General features: G+C 35.5%; 1 protein-coding gene across 2 annotated transcripts in view; it reads left to right on the top strand.

Annotated features, from left to right (window-relative positions):
* Positions 1–22472, top strand: part of lypd6b (LY6/PLAUR domain containing 6B) — an 83900-nt gene that overhangs the window by 56369 nt on the left and 5059 nt on the right. The window contains exon 2 of one of the 2 annotated variants that reach the window (XM_039757343.1): positions 5351–5418. The gene's annotated coding sequence lies outside the window, so the exon portion shown is untranslated. Of the gene's footprint in view, positions 1–5350; positions 5419–19613; positions 19750–22472 lie in introns of those variants that run through there. The other variant, XM_039757344.1, reaches the window with a different exon arrangement.

Genomic DNA, 22472 nt, shown 5'->3' with positions numbered 1-22472 from the left:
TAACAAAATATGTGGTGTAATATATGTCTTTCACATTTTATCTATTATTGTCTCAATATTTTCATCTCCTATTTTTCTCATTATGCCGAAATAAAAAATACATTTATTCTTGAGCAGTATTCATTTTGTTTAACTAACAGATTCAGCAGTAGTCTGTTATGAAAACAACTTTAAAGTACCTCTCAATTCCATAACTACTAAGTTATGACTTATGCAAGTCTTATGCAAATTTTAATGTGGCATGAAGTGACCCATAATATATTACTTTGAAAAGCTTCCTGCATATCTGTAGTATGATTTGTACGGGGCACCAAAGAGCCCCTAATCCCACACACAGCCTTTACAGCCTTTGTCCTGGGTTCAGATAAGAATTTATTGTAATAAGATACCTCAACAACACCTTCTCTGCAACGTTTGCAGAAGCATAATACAATACTTTTCTCTTCTCTCTTTTTCTCCACTCCTTCCAGGTGACCGTTGTCCTCTTCCACCAAACTGCAACTTGCCTGGGTGAGGCACAGTAGCTCCTTTTAATATAAGAACTGGGTGTACTTCTGGTGCTAGGAAATTGCACACTGGAAACACTTCTGGGTCAGGTGAAAGCCCCATAAAGTAACAACTGTCAATCCCTGCAGCATCCCCTGGTGGCACCCAGCTGGGCTTCTGTATGGAACTACAGTTTTCAGGATACCCTGTGGATGTGCGTACATGTGCTGCCATACAGCGTGTTGGGTAAAATATAGTTCTGGCAGGTTGTCTCCCCCTGTCCCTCCATTTACTGGCCTTTTGGCCATGTAAGGATCTTCAGTCCAGTCCAGCCCTGCCAGGACATCCGTGAATCCACTTCTATGTTGGCATCTCCTGCCAACCACCTGGATGAGGCAGCTGTTCCTTGTTTAGATTTATGTAAACAATTTCATTCATTTTTTAGGAGATGTGTTATTGAAAAATTGTAAACTGAACAGCTATGATGTAGATAGCAAAACATTCTAGATATAAAAATATTTTATTTAAGCATCAGAAACTTACTTTGAACAAACAACACACTGCTTGAGAAAACAAATATAATTTACTTTAATAAATGCAGTGCAACTATAAAGATTGGATATTTTCTATAAAATGTACTTTAACCGTTACAGTCCTGTTTAGTCTACTATATAAAATGAGATATGTCTGATTGTTTAACATGTGTAAGAATGGAAAAATTTTGGTATGGAAGGAGGTGGGTTAGGGGTCAGCTTTAACAGTTGGAGTGAATTTATACTATGAAAACGTACGCCTTATGATTTTTTTTTTTGTAACTGTCAAGAGACAAATTCAGTAGGGAGGTCATATGTTTAGTGTAAATTATGCATGCCTAAATGTCATTGTGTCAACATCTGCTAGTACACATTACTTAATTTTGTGTACTGCCCCCTGTAAACCAAGTGTTACTTTTTTAATTCAGAAATTAAACTGTGTACATGTATTTCTTTATGGAAATAATTTACAGTTAATGGTTATGAGACAAAGACACAAGGTTTTGAAAACAGATATATTATAGATAGCTATTTTACCAGAATGAAATATTTCATTTCGGAAGAAATATACGTATTTCATATTTACCAAATAAGCAAATATATGATAAATTACCTTCTTGGTGAAACACTTAAGTATTTGCAGCTTGTCCAGATACAATTGTTGCCTTATGTTTTAACAAAGCCAAAAATTGCATAGTCATGTGGCAGCAGTGCTCTTACTATAGAAAGTTAGTCTTGAATCTCAGTCTGTATACAGTCAGTTTGGAGTCTGAGCATTCTCACCAGGAAAAAGTTTTGAAGATGGATGGATAAAGGTTTTAAATTATTTCTCTTGTTTCAGCACTGGAGATAAGGTAGGAACCCGCTCTTGACTTGATGAATGTCTATTAGAGGTCACACTCATTTACAAATTCAGATTCATTCACTCATATGATACTATCATCTTTATAGGCATCAGCTAGCATAATAAACCCATGAACACCCAGGAGAGAATGTACACAATCTGCACAGACAGTGACAGGGCTATGAATTGTACATAGATCCCTGGAGCCAAGACACTATAAGACTTATCACTATACTACTGTGTCTCATTGTTTTCTCAATGTATTAGATCTACTATATATTAGGAATACTGTATGTAAAATAGATGAACTGGGTCTGTATTTAAATATGTGTAGTAATAATGTATATGCCTAAGCTAGCTGTGTAACTTGGCTTTGCCTTGGAAACTTTGTAAGACGTTGGGCCTCAGTTATAGTACCATTGTTTAATCAGATGTATCAGAAGTACAATGCAAATAACTGAGTACTTCTCTTTATACAATATTTTCAGGTTTTAAACAAAGGACTAATGTTATTGGCAGGCGGTATGGTGTAGTGTTTAAGGCTTTAGACCTAAGACATCAAACCCCGAGGTTGTGAGTTCAAAGTTTTCTTAGTGACTTGGCTTTTGTTGATTGTCATTGTAAAACAGGAAAGTGCATTCTTTAAACTGAAACAGGAAGACAGTAAGAATAATGGGCAACCTGAGTATATAATGTTACCATTATTAGATGTTTATGTTGTTCAGTCAAGTATTTCTTTTTGAGTTTTTAATCAGTTGTATGTAGTCCCATTTTAAAGTCCACAGATGCAAAAGTATACAGGGTATGTACAGAATTTTGAAAAGTGATGGGGGTGGGGCATTCCTCTTCAAAATATGCAGACATGCAAATGTTTTGGAAGTTGGCTGTGGAGATTCCGTTTCAAAGTCCATATATTCGAATGTATAATGCAAAAGAGAAAGTTGTAAGGGACAAGTTAAGTTTAAACTAATACTTTCAGTCCAGGGAACATTTCAAGGATTTACAAGCATCTGGATCTTATTTTCCTCTGTGATCGTCATGCATGGTCTTACATGTATATAAAATCAAAGCTGGGTGGTTGTTATGGGGTCCATTTGGGCTTTTGTGCATGTTTTTACAATAGTACAGTATAACATTGATCAGGGGCTGTGTTGTAAATGATGGACAAAACGCTACTTATCATGTATATAATCAAGAAAAAGATTGGGGGCCAGGTGCAGTAAATAGGAGCTTAAGCCTCTGAAGCTCCTACTCCCCTTCCAACACCGCTGTATCTGTCCAGGCTGGTCTTGGATTGGAGGACACCACTTCCACCTCTACTTCTCTCTTCTCTCCATTTTTGCTTCTAGTGTAACAACACCTATGCCTGACACAATCTACTGTATGTAACTAGTAACTAATATAGTGTGCCTGCTAATGACTGAGCTTTGCATCTTCCTTGCGATTTGCTGAACTTTGCCCTTCTGTTTCACACCTTACTATATATGACAAACGTGATCATCTATTTTTCCCTGTCCAGGACACTGTCCCATCGCCAGTTTTCTATGCACCCTTTTGATTAGTGGTGCTGTTTTTGCCTGTCAATTTCTTTTGCTGCATTTTTCATTTGTGTAAAGCATAATATCAGCACAGTGCAGACAATGTATGCTAACATATGTAAAATAGGACACAAACAATGATAGAGTTTGGGCACCACCTTGGTGACCTGTATATATGAAAGTTTTTAAAGCAAAAGAAAACATGCAACAATTTCAAAAACGTCTTTACAGATGTGAGTTCATAATGGAACTGACTTGTGATAGTTGATTTCTAGGTTATGAGTTCACGAGGCAGGAAGGGGAGGGTTCAGGCGGACAGACACGGAATTGATGTCATAGATGGAGTGGCTGTCAGTTATTCATTCTGCAATGAGAGGAGAAGAGAAGGCATTAGTAACCCCTGGTCCAGTGGGTGATTACTATCACCAAAGCCCTTAAGTTGTTTCCAATGATATAATATTATAATAATAAATAAAAATCGACAAATAAAAAACATGCCTATACTAATTTTCTTTATTCTGTAATAAGCCAAATTTCAATCAAATCCGTCAAAGCTTTTTTGAGAGTTTAAAGTATTTAGTTTTTCTATTGTAGAGGAGTCAGTGAACTTTGCATTTACATATTATTCATATATATTGTGGCGAGCGGCTGCCGGGACACCCGGAAGGACCAGAGGAGGGATTACGCCTCCTCCAGGCCACGAGGGGGCGACCGCCCTGGTGGCTTTGGGGATCATGGGAAAGGAGCTTGGAAGCTCAACCCTATAGGGGCCCATGGTCACCGCCAGGGAGGCGCCCCAATGCCTGAGGAACCCTGGCCCTCAGCACTTGCGCCACACCCAGAAGTGCTGGGGGGACGAAGACCAGGAGCTCATTGGGAGGCACCTGGAGCACGTCCAGGTGGATATAAAAGGGGCTGCCTCCCTCCATTCGATGGCTGGAGTCGGGAGGAAGAAGGACAGCACTCGGGAGGAGAGCAGTGGAGGCGGCCCTAGAGAGAGAAAGGCATTATTGAGAGGCCGGGACTTTGGGGGTGAAAGTGGGTTGTGTGCTGTTTCACTATAATATGAATAAATGTATGTTGGGTGTTAAACCTACAGTGTCCGCCTGTCTGTGTCCAGGCCGGCTTCCACTATATATATATATATTCTATAATTTTCTTGAATGTTGATTTTGCAATTTCTTTCATCGCGCTAATTATCTTAGTTCGTTATCAATTTATTTGCGCAAATCCAAGAGAGCCACAGTGGGCTGAGATTCTCTCCTCACTCACATGACAACTTTGGGGCATGCAACTTACCACTGCTTAGTTAGTGAATGACAGAACTACTTAACTGATTTTTTTCTATAATATGCTTGAACATTCTGGTTAATTTTGCGACTTCTGTCATCGCGCTAAGAATCACAATTCACTTGCAGGGGCGACATCAGGAGTGGGGAGCGGGGCAGGGTAAATTATTCCTGCTTTTTCTTAGGGCTACACTGAATATGATTTAGGGTTTTAACTGCAACTTAAACCCAGGTAAATTCCAAAGCACTTTTCCTCCTCACTTGTTACTGCAATGATTCAGTGGCAATTATGAGATCAGTATAATATTTGCAAAACCTTCTAAGGTCAAAGGAAAAGCTCTTAAACCTTAGTTTTCTTTGTTATCTATTAACATATTTACATCCATCTGTATTTAATAATTTTGTACAGTTCTTGCTTTCAATGGTGTAAAATTTGCTTTATTTTTTCTAGATCTAATTTAGAATAACTATCTTTCATTTAAGAATGATTTTTTTGCTATGATTTAGATATATTTAATGTGGCCCAGGATGCTCTTTCAGGAAACACAGATTTTATGGATTTGCAACGTTTATGCTTCATTGACACCATAGATCAGCAGCTGTACAGGTGTGTGAATATGCAAAATTTTGAAATGACAGCTTGTTTGTTTCAATCTGCAGGATTGAAATCAGGACCGAAACTGTTTAACGTTTCTGTTGCATAACCTAAGAAGCATACAAGCATTAAGGTAAGTCATGTTTTGTTTTAGTTTTTAATTAGGCTAGAGCTGAGCTCCATAGTGGAGTAGTGGTTTCTGCTTCAAGTGACAATAATAATAATATATACAGTATATATTTTTTGTGTGATTGTGTGTGTGTGTATATGTACTGTAACAGCAAAGGAGCATATTCTTCTGACCCCTGTACCCAGAAACTATGACACACCATAATATTAAGACACTGCGATGAACAAAACTAAGGCTTTTTATAAAATAACTCAAATAACTATGTACAAGAGATGTGTGAACTGAGGGAGAAAATAAAGAAAGAAATATATGTATAACAAATAATCCTGTCTTTTGTTTTCACTTGACCCCCTACTTCCTCCTTCTAGCAACAGTTTTCTTCGCAGCTCTATGCTCTCTGGACTACTGTTAACTATGCTGCTTAAAAACAGCTTCCCTGATACTTAAGAATACTTTCAGGGTTGTGTTGGTCTCCTAGTTGCTCCAGGGAAGCCAGGCTAGAGCTCCCTTCAGTGTCCTCTGTTGCCTTTTTACTTATGATTCTTCCATTTCCCTCAAAAAGCCAAACCTTTACTACAGGTCCTCTGCTGCTTGTCTTGTCAGAAGGATCTGTACATTTCCTCCTGGGATAGTATACCTTCAGTTGTCCAGAAGACAATGCTTTTCTCTGGTATTTTATCCCTGGCCTTTCTGTCTCTGGTTTAATATAGGCTAACATCGTAGATATAAAGTTGTTTGATTATGGTGTTACAGGCAGCTTTTCAGGTTAGAGGTTTATCGTTTTTTTTTAGAACATTAGAACACTCTAGACGAGAACATGCCATTCAGCCCAACAAACCTCACCGGTCCCTAAAGTCTTACTGTCTACAACACTACTTGGTAGCTTATTCCAAAGAAAAACTTCCTAATGTTTGTGCGAAATTTACCCTTAACAAGTTTCCAACTGTGTCCCAGTGTTCTTGATGAATTCATTTTAAAATAACATTTTCGATCCTCTGTACTAATTCCCTTCATAATTTTAAACACTTCAATCAGGTCACCTCTTAATCTTCTTTTGCTTAAAATGTATAGGCTCAGCTCTTTTAATCTTTCCTCGTAATTCAACCCTTGTAGCCCTGGTATCAGCCTAGTCGCTCTTTTCTGGACCTTTTTTAGCGCTGCTATGTCCTTTTTGTAGCCTGGAGACCAAAACTGCAAATAGTACTCAAGATGAGGCCTCACCAGTGCATTATAAAGCTTGAGCTTGTACTCCACTTATCGTACTGTATAACCTAACATTCTGTTAGCCTTCTTAATGGCTTCTGAACACTGTTGAGAAGTCAATAGCTTAGAGTCCACTATGAGTCCTATATCCTTCTCATAAGGTGTACTCTCCATTTTCCGACAGCCCATTGTGTATTCAAACCTAACATTTTTACTTCCTATGTGTAATACTTTACATTTACTGACAATAAATTTAATCTGCCACAAATCTGCCCAAGCCTGTATGCTATCCAAGTCCTTCTGTAATGATATAACGGATTCCAAATTATCTGCTAATTCACCTATCTTGGTATCATCAGCAAACTTAACAAGCTTGTTATTTACATTCCTATCTAAATCATTTATATATTTTAAAAATAGCAGCAGCCCTAGCACTGACCCCTGTGGAACACCACTCTTAACATAATTCTGAAGAGTTTCCTTGCACCCTCTGCTTCCTGTGTCTGAGCCAATTCTGCACCCATTTAAAAACATCACCCTGAACTCCCACTTCTTTTAATTTGATGCCCAACCTCTCATGTGGCACCTTATTAAATTCTTTCTGATGCTCAAATGCTTTAGTCTTATTAGTTTTTCCTAAGTTGCCAATGATTGTGTGTTTGTTCTGTGACAAACTGTAAGCAGTGTGGCAACCTTTTCGGCATTATCTGCTACTTCATATGTGCTCCTAAAATCTGACTTCTGTATAGCATGCAAAATTCATTGATAACAGCTTCACAAAAAGAATGAAATTAACAATTCACATCATATTTTGTAGCCAAAATGTGTAAAACCTTTTGCATACCTGTCACATTTACTATTGTCTTTATATAGAATAGTTTATGTGATAAAATTTTGGCCTGAAGAGATTGATAAGCAATGTTTTGGAATGACATTCACTAAAGTGGTGGGCAATTGTCTGAACATGTAAAAACTATGTGACAGAGCAAAGGCTGAAGAATTGTCAATGCTAATTCTTAAAGGTTTGTAATAAGTTAACTTTAGTATTCATGGTTTCTAAATAGGTTTGCCTTTATGCACTCTATTTAGCATGCAGTCACTGTATACATTTTAATATTTCATCAGAAGGAAATAGTCTCTAAAGTTAAGTTGCATTTAGCTTGTTGGTTTATTACAATACTAGCCAACCCACGGCGTAGTATACGCCGCATAATTATTTATTGATGGGTGAATACTTCCTGAAAGACACAGTTGTCCAAATGGAGTGGGTTTGAGGATACGACTGTGAGTGAATGAAAAGATGGAACTCTGGAGAGAGCAACATACAATTGTCTGTGACTGAAAACTGGTTTTAGAAGATACAGGCATATCTTTCTGAAAGTTTGGCCCTGTGCCTTATTAATTGTCATTGCAAAGGCCAATCTAACAGGAAATTGTCTGCGTGTAAAAGTAAAAGGCAAATTTGAATCGGATGGAGTCAGGGAAATCTGGGGAATAAGGACAGTTTGTGAGGTAGCAGCTGCGATAGTTTTACACTCCAGTACATTGCGGTGAATGCTGGTAACAGAGAGTCTAGTGCCATTACAGAGACCTTTTGCTGGCATGAGGTTTCTGAGAAGCATGATGACTGAACCAATTTTAATTTTGAGTTTATGCGGAGGCATGCCAGTGGGAGTAAGACTGTTAAGAAATTCTTCGGGGAATGAAAGTTGATCTGTAGAATCGTCTGTGATGATGGAGTCAACGCTGGTGAAAGGTACTTCGTCGGTAGGGATAAGTCCTCGAGAGCGAGGGTGAACGCGGGAGGAGGGTTAGAGTTGGCATGCAGGGCTCTGTCGTGCGTTCCCCATGACGCGGGAAGGGGGTTAGAGTGGGCGGGTGGGGCTCTGTCGTGCGTTCCCCATGACGCAGGAGGAGGGTTAGAGTTGGCAGGTGGGGCTCTGTCATGCGTATCCCATGGTCTTCGAGTTGGTGGGCGGGGCTCTGTCGTGCGTATCCCATGGTCTCTGTTTTGCGTACCCCATGGTCGGGTGACTTAGTTAATTATATATATAGACTAGCGACTGGGAGCCCGATCAAATCAGGCTACAAATTCAACGTTTGTGAAATCCATACTTTCTCTGCAAGGAATTATTTGTTTTGTTAAGTCCTTGAAATGATTTTGTTATCATGGCACTGATTTGTGGTTAACATAGACCTTTTCGGCTGCCGCAAGGCACAGGCTGCTCGATTTCTTTCAACCCGTGATGCATTTGCGGCTGCTCGTGCTTCTTCAGTCGCTTGTGCACGGCTGGCACGATGTCTGTCAGCGTTAGTAGCATTCTGTAGCGCATGTTCTTCATCTGTCCTTTGTGTCCGATTTGCACGATGTCTGTCAGCGTTAGTAGCATTTGTAGCCGAACGCTGTTCATCCGTTTGTTGTGCACGTTGTGTACGTGTGGTCGCATTAGAAAGTCTACATTCCGCGTCAGTCATGTGACTTCATTTCCTACGCATCCTTCCCGCGGCCGTTGCTCTTGTGGCTGCTCGAGGCATTGCTGCGAACACCATACATACGGATAGTATCAACTTATATATAAGGATTGTGTACATATTACATGTTGATGGACTGTTGAGGGATTGTTGATTATGTTACTAATTTTTAACTGAACGGATCAAGTTAACATGTAATATTGCCCAGGATTGTTTATGTGAATATTATGTTGTCTTATAATGATTGATAGCTGAGAAATGTGATATTGTTACAGAAAAGAAATGTCCTACTCCTTGACTACCCTGCATACTGCTTAGTTTTGGAAAACAATCTGCAGAACTTTTTAAAATATTTTCTCATTGAAATCAGGTGTCAGTGACCTAGAGGTCAAATACTGTATATGTGATGAAAGAATTCTGCTTTTAAGAGACACTGATTGCAAGCTGTCACGATCAGTTAAAGATCTGTTTATTGTATAGAGAGAGTTGTATTTAAGCTTTTAAAAATTTGATTTCAGGTTGCAAAATAAATATAGTAAGTTTGTAATACTTATAGTAAGTTTACTTGAATAAAGGGAAAAACGTATGGAAACTATTTGCACTTGAATGTAGGAAGATGCTACGTTACAATTTTAAAGTGACTGCTTTGGTTAGATATCCTTGGGCAGTTAGCAGTTACAGCAGCATAAATGTCCTTCTCATGTTTAGTGTTTTGAACAGCTTGTCAGTCTAGTTTTAGAAAGGATAGCTTGTAAAACTTTTTTTTGTGAAATTCAACACTTCAGATGATATATTATGAGTAGTGTGTTAGTGTTTGAGGCAATGGTTGCTAAAATTGTTTATTGTCAAAATTGCTTGTTGAAGCTGTAAATTGTGACAGATAAAAGCAAAAGATATAAAATATATTAAGAGTATTTCTTTGTTTTTTGAATGATTTGTTACATCTACATTCACATTTCACCTTAATTACGTCATTGTATGTCACATTGAATTTATCATTGATTATGTGGTGCAGAACTTTGCTATGAGTATAGGGACAACATGTGACTAAAAATTACCAAGAAAGCCATTTGTTGGTAAACGATCAGTGTGTCTGGGTGTCCATGAGATTAGTTACTATTAAAAGAATTAGAGGGGTTTTGGTCCTGTATTTACTTTGTGCTCCATTTAATTAGTAGATTGGATTAGCTGGACAGCATAGATCTGCTTTATATAAAAGGGGGTACACCTACTCAATTACAGTCCTGGAGATCTGCAGTGGCTGCAGGTTTTATGTTTAACCAGTTTCAAATATTAGAACCCATTTATTTTAAAGCCATATTTTTGCAACTTAATTTTAGTTAACTTGCTTGTTACAATTCAGAACCCATAATTGCCTATTTTAGTTATAAACTGCAATATTAAGGTTTTATTTGTCTGTTTTCTTAACCAGCCATCAGTTAATAATGTGGTAAAAATGACAAAACAGCCAGAAGCTTTCCACCTAACGTGCTTCCATTTAAACCTGTGTACATTTATCATGAGTATTTGTGCTAAATGTTTTGAAATAAATGAGAGAGAGGGATATGACCACAAAACATATGGACAAAGTTCTTAATTAGTAGCTGCTATAACTCATGTTACTACTCTTCTTCATGATTTGTTGTCCTGTAGTACCTTTAGATAACAGATCATTACATCATAATGTGCTAATATATGAAAAATGCTTCTCTTTACTCTAGCCAGTTATACCAAACACATTGTAATAGTGACCATAACCATCATCATCTTTATCCTTTGAAGTAAATCCTGCTGGATATTGCTTTCATCATGAGATTATATCAAATGTTTCATTCCTAATGCCTATATAAAACCACAGATTAAGTGAACATATGTTAATATGCCCAAACAGTCACAGCCAACTGCTTTGATTTTAGTGCTAACTTCTAGTTGTTTGTGTGTTTGCTACATATCATGTCCGTGATACTGTATGTGAAGGATTTGTTGGAGACCCAGATATCAAGGCACGTGAGTTCTTCTTGACGAGTTAGCAGTGCAGAAATACTGTTAGCATTTATGAACTGTACTGTAAGAGCAAAATTTGAACTTCAGTGTTCAATTGAGCACCACTTCTGAAATTTAACAAGTGTAGTAGCTGGCCATCTTGTGTATGCAGCTGAATATGACATTACACAAATTTTCCGTTAGATCAGCAGTTTTTATGGCAACACCAGGGCCTGTCAGCAAAACCAATAAAGCATTATGATTCACTGAGTTAAACACTGCCCTGAGGCTCACACAGAAAATCCAAAGGAGGCATTGGATCTTATGCATTGCTTGAAGCTGGGTATGTAGTACATTGTATCTGTTAACTGTTTTAGTGGATTTGGACTGGAATTACCATTCCAAAATTATTACTTGTACAGCATTTTTTTTTTTTTGCAAACGTCCTGTTTTACAAACATTTCAAGATTTGTGTATTCATACGTCAGATGCATTGCTGGCTTTTACGGCTTAATTGTAGACCAATCCTTCACTCTTTGTAATCTCTTGATCTAAAAGTTCATTGTTATGACTCTTGAATATATGTATCCAAAGATCACCATCTACACTGAGACCCCTAAATCTGAATCTGCAGCCTAAAAATTTAAAAGTGTATGCCTGCTAGGCTAGCATAACATTTAAATTGCCTGTTATTCCATTTCTGTTGCATTTTTAAATCAAAATATCTACAAAAAAAGTGGACAAGATGTGTACAACTACCCCTCCGCCATTCCCACCTTTTGCCATTCAAACAGTTCAGTTTTTCAAATTCCTTATTTTATTTTTCTAAGCATTACATCCATTCAATATGTGTTTACATTGTTTATTTACATTACAGTACATGCCCATTCCAGTGGAGAAGGAATTGTAGTTGATGCCCAAAACTGGGTATTACTGTTGTGTTTACATTGTTCGTTCAACTAAACATACACTCTATTGAATCAAGTAAAGTATTAATCAAGTACGTAATTGATGTTTTAGACTTGGAAAGAGTACTAAAAATTATACCCAAATAATGATACACAACATTTTACTTAAGTAAAAGTATATGTGGAAACTACTCAAGTTAAGTAAAAAGGAAGGCTAACATTTCAATTACTGGTGTATTCACTGAATTTAAACTCATATTCTCCGAATCAACCAAAGAACATCTGGGTTGTTTTTTTTTAATTTAATGGTGTGCTTTTTTCATTTGCAGTTTTTACCTTCTTAATGCAATTCATTAATGATATAACAAAATATTCAATTTATAAGTAGGGATCAGTGTAATAAACTTAAAAATAATAGATTATGTTTCCAAATTAACAATAAATTCTGAAAACTGTTTTCATGTGACAGTTCTGTGATTCCATCCATATTCTCTCCATTGCAGAAACCATTGATCCCTACTAATACGAACATATGTCTAACTTCAGTGCAGACAGCAACAAGGGAATACCTCTTCAAAGTTCTGGATCAACCAACTAAGAGCAGTGAATCACGGGCAAACTAGATTCTGGTGCCTTTGTTGTAGAACTTTATGAACAATAGTATTAAAAGCAGTCCTGTAGTACAGTATAAAAGTATAGTTGTGGTGGCATTTCCTTTATTTAAAACTCAGATTAATACTGTACTGTCGATTAAATCTGATTTTTTCAGTAACAGCCCAACAATTCCTTAACTGAAGAAATAAAAGACAATGACATTTAATAGAATTTATTATGTCCAGTATAGTCTGTGAAATCTGAAAAAGAGATTTTCAACAACTATTTAAAATTAGAGCTAACTGATATTAGAAATGAAATGAAATATTTCCTGTTCAGTCATTAATTTACATTTTCTAATGTGCTATGGGTTACCTAAAACCATTTTGCCACATCTGGAAGTTGAATAGTCAATCTGTAACTTGGTGCTATGTTTTCTATAGAAAGTTATTGTTATCTAATATTAAATTTTGCATGTTTGGATTTTTTTTTTTGCCAGGTTAGCCATTGTTTTAAATAAGTCATTTGTAAATCTTTTTCAGCATTTCCATGTATTACCTTGAGCAGTAAGCAGAGTGTAAATTTTGTTTTAAGTGCTTGTATGTATTACCTAGTGAAAGTGAATGTTTTCCAAACAAAAGCTTTCACAGTCTCTGCTTCCTTCAAATATTGACCTATCAATGAAGCTTGTTCTTATGTATTTATAAATCACCCATGTTGTCTATACAATTAAGGTATTATTCATCCTTCATGCACCTTTTCGCCATTGTCTATTTTAGATTTTGTAAGTGTTCTTGCATTTTTGAAGATTGCTCTTGTCTTCCATAATGGATGTTGCTACCTCAAAACTGTTCTGTGCCTCTCAAATTTTTGTGTCATCTGCAATTTTAACATGTTACTTTCGATATCTGAATCTATGATATTATTATAAATTACAAAAAAAAAGTCCAAGCACACTTACCCAAGTAGGGCATCACCTATGACTAATGTACTAGTAGTTGAATCTATCCACCAGGGAGGCAAACCAGCCCAACTTGATACTGGTCCCAACCCAGATAATAGAGTGGGTTTGTGTCAGGAAGGGCATCCTGTAAAACTAAGCCAAAACCTTAATGACAGGGATAATCCAATCACCTTCAGAAAATGCTAGGGTTGTACACAGTAGGTTATGTGCAGGGGCCTTGTCTGATCTCTGTGGGAAGTAAGTGAGGGCTACTGGGCCAAGAGTGGGCCCAGTTAAAGACGTTTGCCCAGAAGAAGCAGAAGAAAAAGATGGGAGGGAAAATAAAGGGGTAAATTAAAGATAAGAGTGGGGGCACTGACTGTTGGGACAGTAACTAGGAAAGGAAAAGAGTTGGCAGATTTGATGGAAAGGAAGAAAGGTGGAGTGTTGTGTGTACAGGAAACTAAATTTGAAGGGAAATAAAGCAAGAGAATTGGGAGGAGGCTTCACATGGTTGTACAGTGAAGCAAATGAGCAAGATTGAGATGGTGGAGGTATAGCAATATCCAAAGAATTAAAAAATAGTCTAGTCTGGGTGAATAGGAGAAGTGACAGGGTGATGAGTATCAAGCTTGGTCTTGGTGGGACTGAAGTTAATGTAATTTTTGTATATGCTCCTCAAGTGAGCTGTGAAGAAGCGGAGAAGGATGTTTTCCGAGCACAAATGGATGAAGATTTTAGGGAGGTACAAGAAGGAGAAAAGGTGATTGATAGTGGTGATCTAAATGGGCATGTTGGAGAGAGTTGAGAGATGATAGTGAGGGTACATGGAGGGTGGGGAGTAAGGGAGAGGAATGGGGAAGGGGAGAAAACAGTAGATTTTACCATGGCATCTGATTTGGTAATAGTTAACACTTTTTTTGGAAAAGAAAGTAAATCAGCTTGTCACTTACAGTACCTGAGGAAGGGAAAAGCCAAATAGACTTTCTAACATGAAGAAGATCTCATTTGAAAGAGATAAAGAATTCAAGGTCATAAATGGGGAAGTGTGACAGTACAGCATAAAGTAGTGGTTATGGACTGGGAGATCAGAATCAGCAGCTGAATAAAAGCAGAGCAAGCAGCACCAAGGATAAAGTGGTGGAGATTAAAAGAAAAAGGGCTTAACAATAGGTTTAAGAAAAAAGTATTAAATTAAGTGCAATCATTTGAGAGTGTGCATGAATGGCGGGAGAATAATAGCAAATTTGTATTAAAGGTTAGATGAAGAGATGCTGGGTAGGACAACAGAAAGGAGCCAAAGAGATATGGTGATGGAACAGAGAGATGCAGGATGTGATAAAGTGTAAGAAGATGGCAAAGAAGACATGGGATCAATCTGCATGAGAGAGACAGGAGTACCAGCAAAGTATGTGAGGTTTGTCCAGGATATGTATGAGTTAAAAGTAGTGTTGGGGTAACAGACAATATCCCAGTTAGAGTAGGTCTGCACCAGGGATCTTCTTCTTCCTTACCCATTTTATGTGGTCATGAATGGGTTGAGTCATGGAATAAAAGACCAATCTCCCTAGTGCATGCTTTTTTTGTGAGCAAAAGAGTGTTAGGAATGGAAGTACAGTACAGGGGAGGGAAAGAAAACAGAAACCAAAGTGGATGTGTATGAATATAGTAAAAAGTTCTGAAGAAAAGGTTTTGACTGAGGAGGAGGTGCAGGGCCGAGCTGTATGGAGTAGGATGATTAGGCACATCGACCCCACATAGAAGTGGGAAAAGATGAAGAGGAAGAAGAAGAAGAAGTAGTAGTAGTTGCAACATGAGTACTTAGTACAACAAAATTCTTACATGCATTTGTGAACAACATGCAAAACATTGCAGATCATCTGCAGTCCAGTTTTGAAAGTCACTGCTGATAGCTGCTGCTGTTAGGATGCCAAAAATAATAAGAAAAGGTGAAAAAATGATGCATAAGTAAATAAATATGGTGGTGTGTATACTTGATAGAGTCGGCAGTAAAAGATAATTGTATTTTTAGAAATTGCAAAATAAATTAATTTATCATATGTTAAATATTATAGTTTTCCAAAGAAAGTGAGTTGAATTATCTGAGTGATTTATGACTAAAATTGTTTTGTCAAGCATCAGGATTTCTGAATCTCTGTGCTGGAGGGCCACAGTAATTATAACTGGTCCAGTAACAGGAAAATTCCAGGTTGTAACTGAACTTAATTACATGCTGGATTTTCCTGTTTTTGTCCTAACTGTCAAAGCTACGGCATAGAAATTAGCAAATGTATTAATATCACTCTTACTCTTTTGTTTGCTTCTGAATAACATAGTTTTTAATGGATTTTAAAATGTCAAGCTTTATAGTGAAAATGCTTGACTGAAAACAACAAAAAGAGTCCTTAATGAATATAAAAAAAAGTGGTAGAAAGCAATTGCTAAATGTCTTCAAAGTTAGACATGACTCAGTACCTTCATGAAAACAAGAAGTCAGGTTGAACAAAGAAATTGATTAGCAACAGGAGTTCATCTGTGACATGGGTTCTCAATGTCGGTCCTGGGGACCCCTTTTCGTTGCAGGTTTTTGTTCCAACCAGCTTCTGTTTTTAATTGAACTCCTGGGCTGATTAAGTGAACTGATATTTCCCAAGTTCTGTGTTAAGGGAACAATATATTAATTAGAAAACTAAGTTTGCAGAAAAAAAATATTAAAATGTACCAAGCAGTTATATAGGAATAATGTATTTTTTTTTCTTTTTAACAGTATTTTCGTCTTGATTTTCATTCTACTTTTCAAGGTGTTCTAATTGTTTAATTAATCCATTATTTACTAATTAGTGGGCCTGACACTAAAGTGGTTGCAGCTTTTGATTATTCATTGTTGTTTCCCAGGGTGTCTGATCTGCTCGTTTTAAGTTGTCATTATTAAGATACAATGAAGGGGGAAAAACTGCACAGAGAAAGGGCAAAGTATAATGAAATCAACAAAAGAAAGTTAAGCATTTAAATCTATAGCAAAAGCAGATATATTTATAAATGTCTTATAAATGTAAAAATCATGCTGCTATGCTTTTTCTGAATGTCAAATAAAAGAAAAAAAATACCAGCTAATTAAATGAGCTCAGTGCTATCAGGTGTTGTCACTGATTAGTAATCTATTTGGAACAAAAACCTACAGCCACAGGGGGTCCTCAGGACCGAGTTTGAGAAACACTGATCTATGAGAATTAGCGGCTGCTTTGAGCCTGAGACATTCATCTGTGTATTGCTGAAGCAGTCAGACTGCATTTTGAGACTATGAGGGAGTGCTCATAGAATTATGTGAAATGATGTTTTTGTGCACTTATTTTTCTGTATCCTTGGTATCATTAAAGTAAAGATATGGCCATCATATTTGTTTGATAAAATACTAGGATTTACTGTTTTAAGGTGGTTATAAACCACTGAAATAAAATAGGTATCTTTTTAAGGTAGATACAGTAGATTATCTGGAGAAAGGGGTGGGTTTGATACAATTACTTAACATTTAGAACACGCTGCAGCCCATAGTATGCCCAACAAATGGAAAAAGTGATAATTGGGTTTTTTAAAAATTTTTAATTAGCAACCATTAATAAAAAGCTGTTAAACATTGCTTCCTCATATAGCTTTTGTGTTCCACATTGATGTAAGTGGGTAGAAAAATGTAATTATTTATTGGTTGATGCGCTTTTGGTTTATTCCTCACTGATCCTGAAGTTACAAAAATAGGTTCAGAAGATGGATTTATAGATGGTGGGGTTTCCCATATACAATAGAAATCCATTTCTTTTAAGCAGCCGTCCCTCCAGAGGTCAATAATTAAATGTCTACAGATCAAGAGTTTGTTTACTCTTCAAGAATTATGGGGATTTCTAAAAGAGAAACAGCATATTTTTAACTTCAATTCCAGATGAAGTACATTTATACTTTATGGGAATTTTAATTTGATACAGGCATAAAATGTTATGGTATTTATTTAAGACAGTATGTAGACAGTGTCAGCTCCTAGAAAATCTTGCATCCCTTCATGTCTTAAATCTAGTATTGAAATATTAACTCCACTACTAATATGCAAAATGTTTTTGTTTTTATATATTATTTTATGTATTAATCTGTTATTTGTAATTTTGTGCTGTGAAAATGCAAAATAGCAAAAAAAATTACCTTAGTTTGAATTGTCCATGCATCAGTATCTTCTTGAAAGTTGCTTATTACATTCCAGTTTGTCTTGAGGTTGTAATATTATGAAATCAAATAACTGACTGCTTTGGTTTTCGTGTTATTTTGAACTATTTCATGTAGTATTATTCCTTTAGCTTGATAGCTTTTTTTTCTTGAGTCAAAAATGTATTTAATTCGGAAATACCACATTAAAGTTATATCATTCCAGTATACAGTTATAATATGAATACATCTAAAACCATAAGAAAAACGTATAATTTGTATGGATGTCTTCAAAGTATTCTAAAATGTATTTGTATACATTTTTGCCCAGCAAATACAATACAGAAATAAACATAAGTGCTGTTAAACACAGTAATACATTCATTGTAACTTTATAGTGATCTATTCCTTTGTACAATTAGTTACATTCAACAAATCATCAAGTTTACACTTTTTAATGAAAAAATATTTTTTTGACTTCTGAGTAAAATCAGCAAAAGATCAAATATTTTAAAAGCAGGAACTTTCTAGAATTATAATAATTTCATAAAATGTTTTGCACAAGAAATACATTGAGAATAAACAATATTGTTTCAAGTTTTGATGATTGTTAAGAGAATATTGACTCTGAATGCTACTTACAACTTATAATTTATGCTTGTAATAGGCATAAATCATAAAAATCCAGATGGAACAGTGTTGAATTAAAATACCATTGTAGTATGAGTCAATGAATGTAGACATTGAGGTCTCTTTTTGTTAACATAAATCACAAAGTAGCTGTTCATTTTGAACAGCTGTTATGGTGACATTGGTTTTATGGTGCTGTACGTGAACAAGAACATCTTGAAGTATGCAATACAGACCCAAGCTATTTTAAGATGTCTTTATTCTCCCTTTTATACTAAATAAAAAAATCTAAAGGAGAACTGTCCAGTATGTATGCTTGTGTGGAAACTGGAATAATACAGAATGAATTTGCCATTAAAAACTATACTCATAAGGAAACACAACTTTATATTGTTACTGTATAATTTGAGTATTTTGCTACCATTCTCAGAAAGAAGAAAATTTAGATTGACCTTTAGTGTTACCAGCATTTGTGAATGATATGTACGAGGATTAGTTTTTAAAAGAAAATAAAAGTGTAATGCTAACATAATGTATATAATATATAAGAAATGCGTAAGTGATTGACTTGACATACTGTATATTTTAGAAAATGTTATATTGAAGCTTTAATGCATACATTAATAATTTTCCATTTGCTGTCTTTAAGTTTGATTAATTGTATAACTGCAACATAAATCTTTTAAAAGAGAAAAAAGAATGTTTATGCGCTGTCTGAAATTAGTTTAAAATTTTTGGCAAAATTATTATAGGCTTAGATGTAAAACTAGGGTTAAATATTCTTACAAAAACGTTGCATTTCTCCCCTGGAAATCTAATATGGTACATCTGTTGGCTGTGTGATCAGACCTTAGCATGTAAAAGAAATGTTAAATTAGGCATGCCATTGTATACATGCTTTCCAGAAAGAATATAATTATATTGTATGTAAACCTTTCAATTCATCTTGACAAGTGTGGTATTTCTCTAGTTTCTGCTTTGATGGATGTAAACTAAAGAGCACATCCCCCACCCCTTGTCTTTTTTGTGTTCATAGTGTAATCAATTGTCACAAACTCCTCCCTAACAAGGAAAAGGAACTCAGGTTTGTAGGAAGGTGCCAGTGCTAATTACATGGGCAGGGAAGACACAGCGTATAGTTGTCTGTTTTCACCTGTTAGCCAATAGCAGGACTATCTAGAGTGCAATAAAACAAGGTCACTGACCAGAAATTGATAAGAGGCTAAACAAGCTGTAGTCTGATATTCTGTCCCCAAACACAGCTGCTGCAGTCATCACAAAAGAATCTCAATTCAAACAAGCTAGCAAGTTACCTAGCACAATTAATGTTTTTAGTAACCTCTCTGAAACACATTTGCAGTGTGCATCCAGTTACCATAACTGTGGATCATAATTATTGGTATAATTGTTCAGGTAATGTTGCATTTTTTACCTTTTATGTGGATCATTTAAGTGCATCATAGTACATTATATGCTTTGGCAAAGTTATAATTGGGATTTACAGTATTTTCTGTATTTTATAACAGAAGTCAGAGTATTACTGGGACATATAAACACATTGATGTTTAATCTCTTGTTTTAGAGTTGCATAAGGGACTTTTTGTTTATGATGTTGTCACTGTTGAGAAGAAGGCAGATTTTCTTTAGGGATTCCATGTGGACTAATTCATTGTTTTATTTATTTTTTAATTTGTGGGCTTAAAAGAAGTAGTCTTGCAACCTTTGCATTCAGCTTCAGCCATTTTGAACCTTTGAAAAACAGAAAACTGTGGGTCTGTTTACATACTGGAAATTTCAGCAGAACACGTGCAACTGTAAAGCTGTCTTTATTGTAGCTTAGTGAGGCAGTTAAAATCTGCAGAAGTGGTTCATTGCAGTATCATCAAAAGACTTTTAAGATTTTGAACTGGTTTATGCATTAGTTTTTACAAAGCCTGTTAGACTTTTGGTTTATTTGTTCACTGCATTATTATTTGAATTTTAAATGTACATTTAGTTGTAATGCCATATATTGTCTTTATGCCAGGTATATAAATTATATTAAAGATATTTTTGAGATGCACCGGTAATGATAAAAATATATCATTGTTGTAACAGAAATTTTAATTTCAGTAGGAAGCATAATTAGAATTTGAGAATATTAAGGGTGAATGTTCCCTCATTATTTCCTCTCCTAACTGAAATTTATTATTAAGTTTAAGCAATTTTCTGGTGTTTTAAAAATACATTTTGGAAATAAAAAAGCACACTTGTCATTATGCTGACGATGTGTATAGACTTAAAATATACTATATACTTTTCCTTCTCTTCATTTCATTACATTATATAAACACTGCTGTGTATCAGCCTATACTGCAAACTTAGTTTGGTCTTTCAACAGAATTGCTTAACATACTTTCTAAGCATTATACCATAAAGAAAAATGTGGCTCTCACACATTATCTTTACATTAATCTTTGTTAGAGAATGCTTTCTCCCAAGTGCTGACCATTATTTGTTGACCAGAAGACAATAAGGGAACATTAAGCTAAAGAGTTACCTATGGGTGGCATGTTACTCTGATAATAGCAGATATCTGCCATTCCATTCCTGTTAGTAGTTTAGATTTAACTACTTTAGATTTAGGTTTTTTACTTAATAATATTTATTTTTTAAAATGATGCAGTTGTATTGTAGCCATAGTTTTGTATCTTCCAGTTTGAAAGAGTGAAGTGTAGGGTTTTTTGAGGTCAAATAAAAATAATATAGTTAAAAGAGAGAAGGAAAATGTTTTGAACTTTAGTGGCAATTCAGTATACTGCTGCATCTTAATTTGGTTGGCTTTTAACCTAACGATTTATTATTTTTAGGTAAGTTAAGATTACAGATCTAGTTCTTTTCAGAAAATGAAAAGAAAAAAGTAGCAGTAGCAGCAATCTGATTTTGACTACAGGGTATACTGGCTCCAGAGGGTCTCTGTAAATTTGTAGGAGAGTAGCTGGCTCATCATACCTTGCATCTGAAAACCAGTTAGAGGTAGCCTACAAATCATTCATTTTTCCACATCATCTTGGATGGAAGGTGAAATGCAATTGAGCCTCTACTCAGGATTAAGGTGAATGCCAAATACTGGTGGATGCAGCTACTTGTATATACAGTATTTGAAAAGTGGAAAATCCATGAGCTAACATTTAGGCATTACAGTAACTAATGTAGTATAAAATGCACAACATAAACTATATAAAAAGAAAATATGCCAAATTATGTGTTCAGTAGTTTATACAGCTCTAAAACAAAACAAATAACTTGAGAGTACTGAATATTCCTGTTTCAATGTTATCTTTTAGAAAACATCTCTTATGTCCAGTGTATACTGTATGTCTTTTAATTTAATCATATTAGTCAAATGAATGGAGAGAAAGGTAGTCTTTGGCAAGAGGCTAGCAGTTATTTGGTGTGCATCAAGTAAAAGCAAAATATATCAACCTTGTTTGATAATGTATTGACATAATGAGGAAGAATTGTTACAAATATTTTAAAAATACTATTATCAAAAGTGTAGTAAGTATAATTTCATTGCAATCATAGCTTGTCCATTATGCAGTTTTGCAGTTGAAGGTACAGTACCTTTATAGTTACATTGGTATTTTTTTATATTATTTGGCAAACTTATTTTTGAGCACTGAACTGAAATATTTTGAGAGTGTCATTATACATTTATGTTACTAGAAAAATAGAATTTAAGGATATTAAATGTTATTCTATATATTAATATTCATATTTTAAATAATAAATTAGTTATGATCTAAATGTATGCATATTCAACTTAGTATATATAAAGTGAACAATGGAGTGAAGCCATTCCTGCATTTGTCTATTTCTGTTAACATATTTACTTTCGAACAGGAATAGCAGAATCAAGGTTTGCATGCTACTTAAAACTCCTAGGTGCTCATTTAATAAAACGTTTAGCAATTCTTACATATATAGTTATAAACTGAAGTAATATTTGAGCAGGAGTGTTCATAATAAATGAAACCAAACTGTTGGTTTTGTCATGTTTTTGAGCAGCTTCGTCAATGATTGGTTAAATTTTTTTTCAAGTTAACCTAATTGTTAATTGGTCATAATTCTGTCATTATTTAATCCCAACCTGT

The sequence above is a fragment of the Polypterus senegalus genome, chromosome 6 (assembly GCF_016835505.1).
Source record: "Polypterus senegalus isolate Bchr_013 chromosome 6, ASM1683550v1, whole genome shotgun sequence".
Taxonomy (NCBI): Eukaryota; Metazoa; Chordata; class Cladistia; order Polypteriformes; family Polypteridae; genus Polypterus; species Polypterus senegalus.
This window is presented reverse-complemented; position numbering and strand designations above follow the sequence as displayed.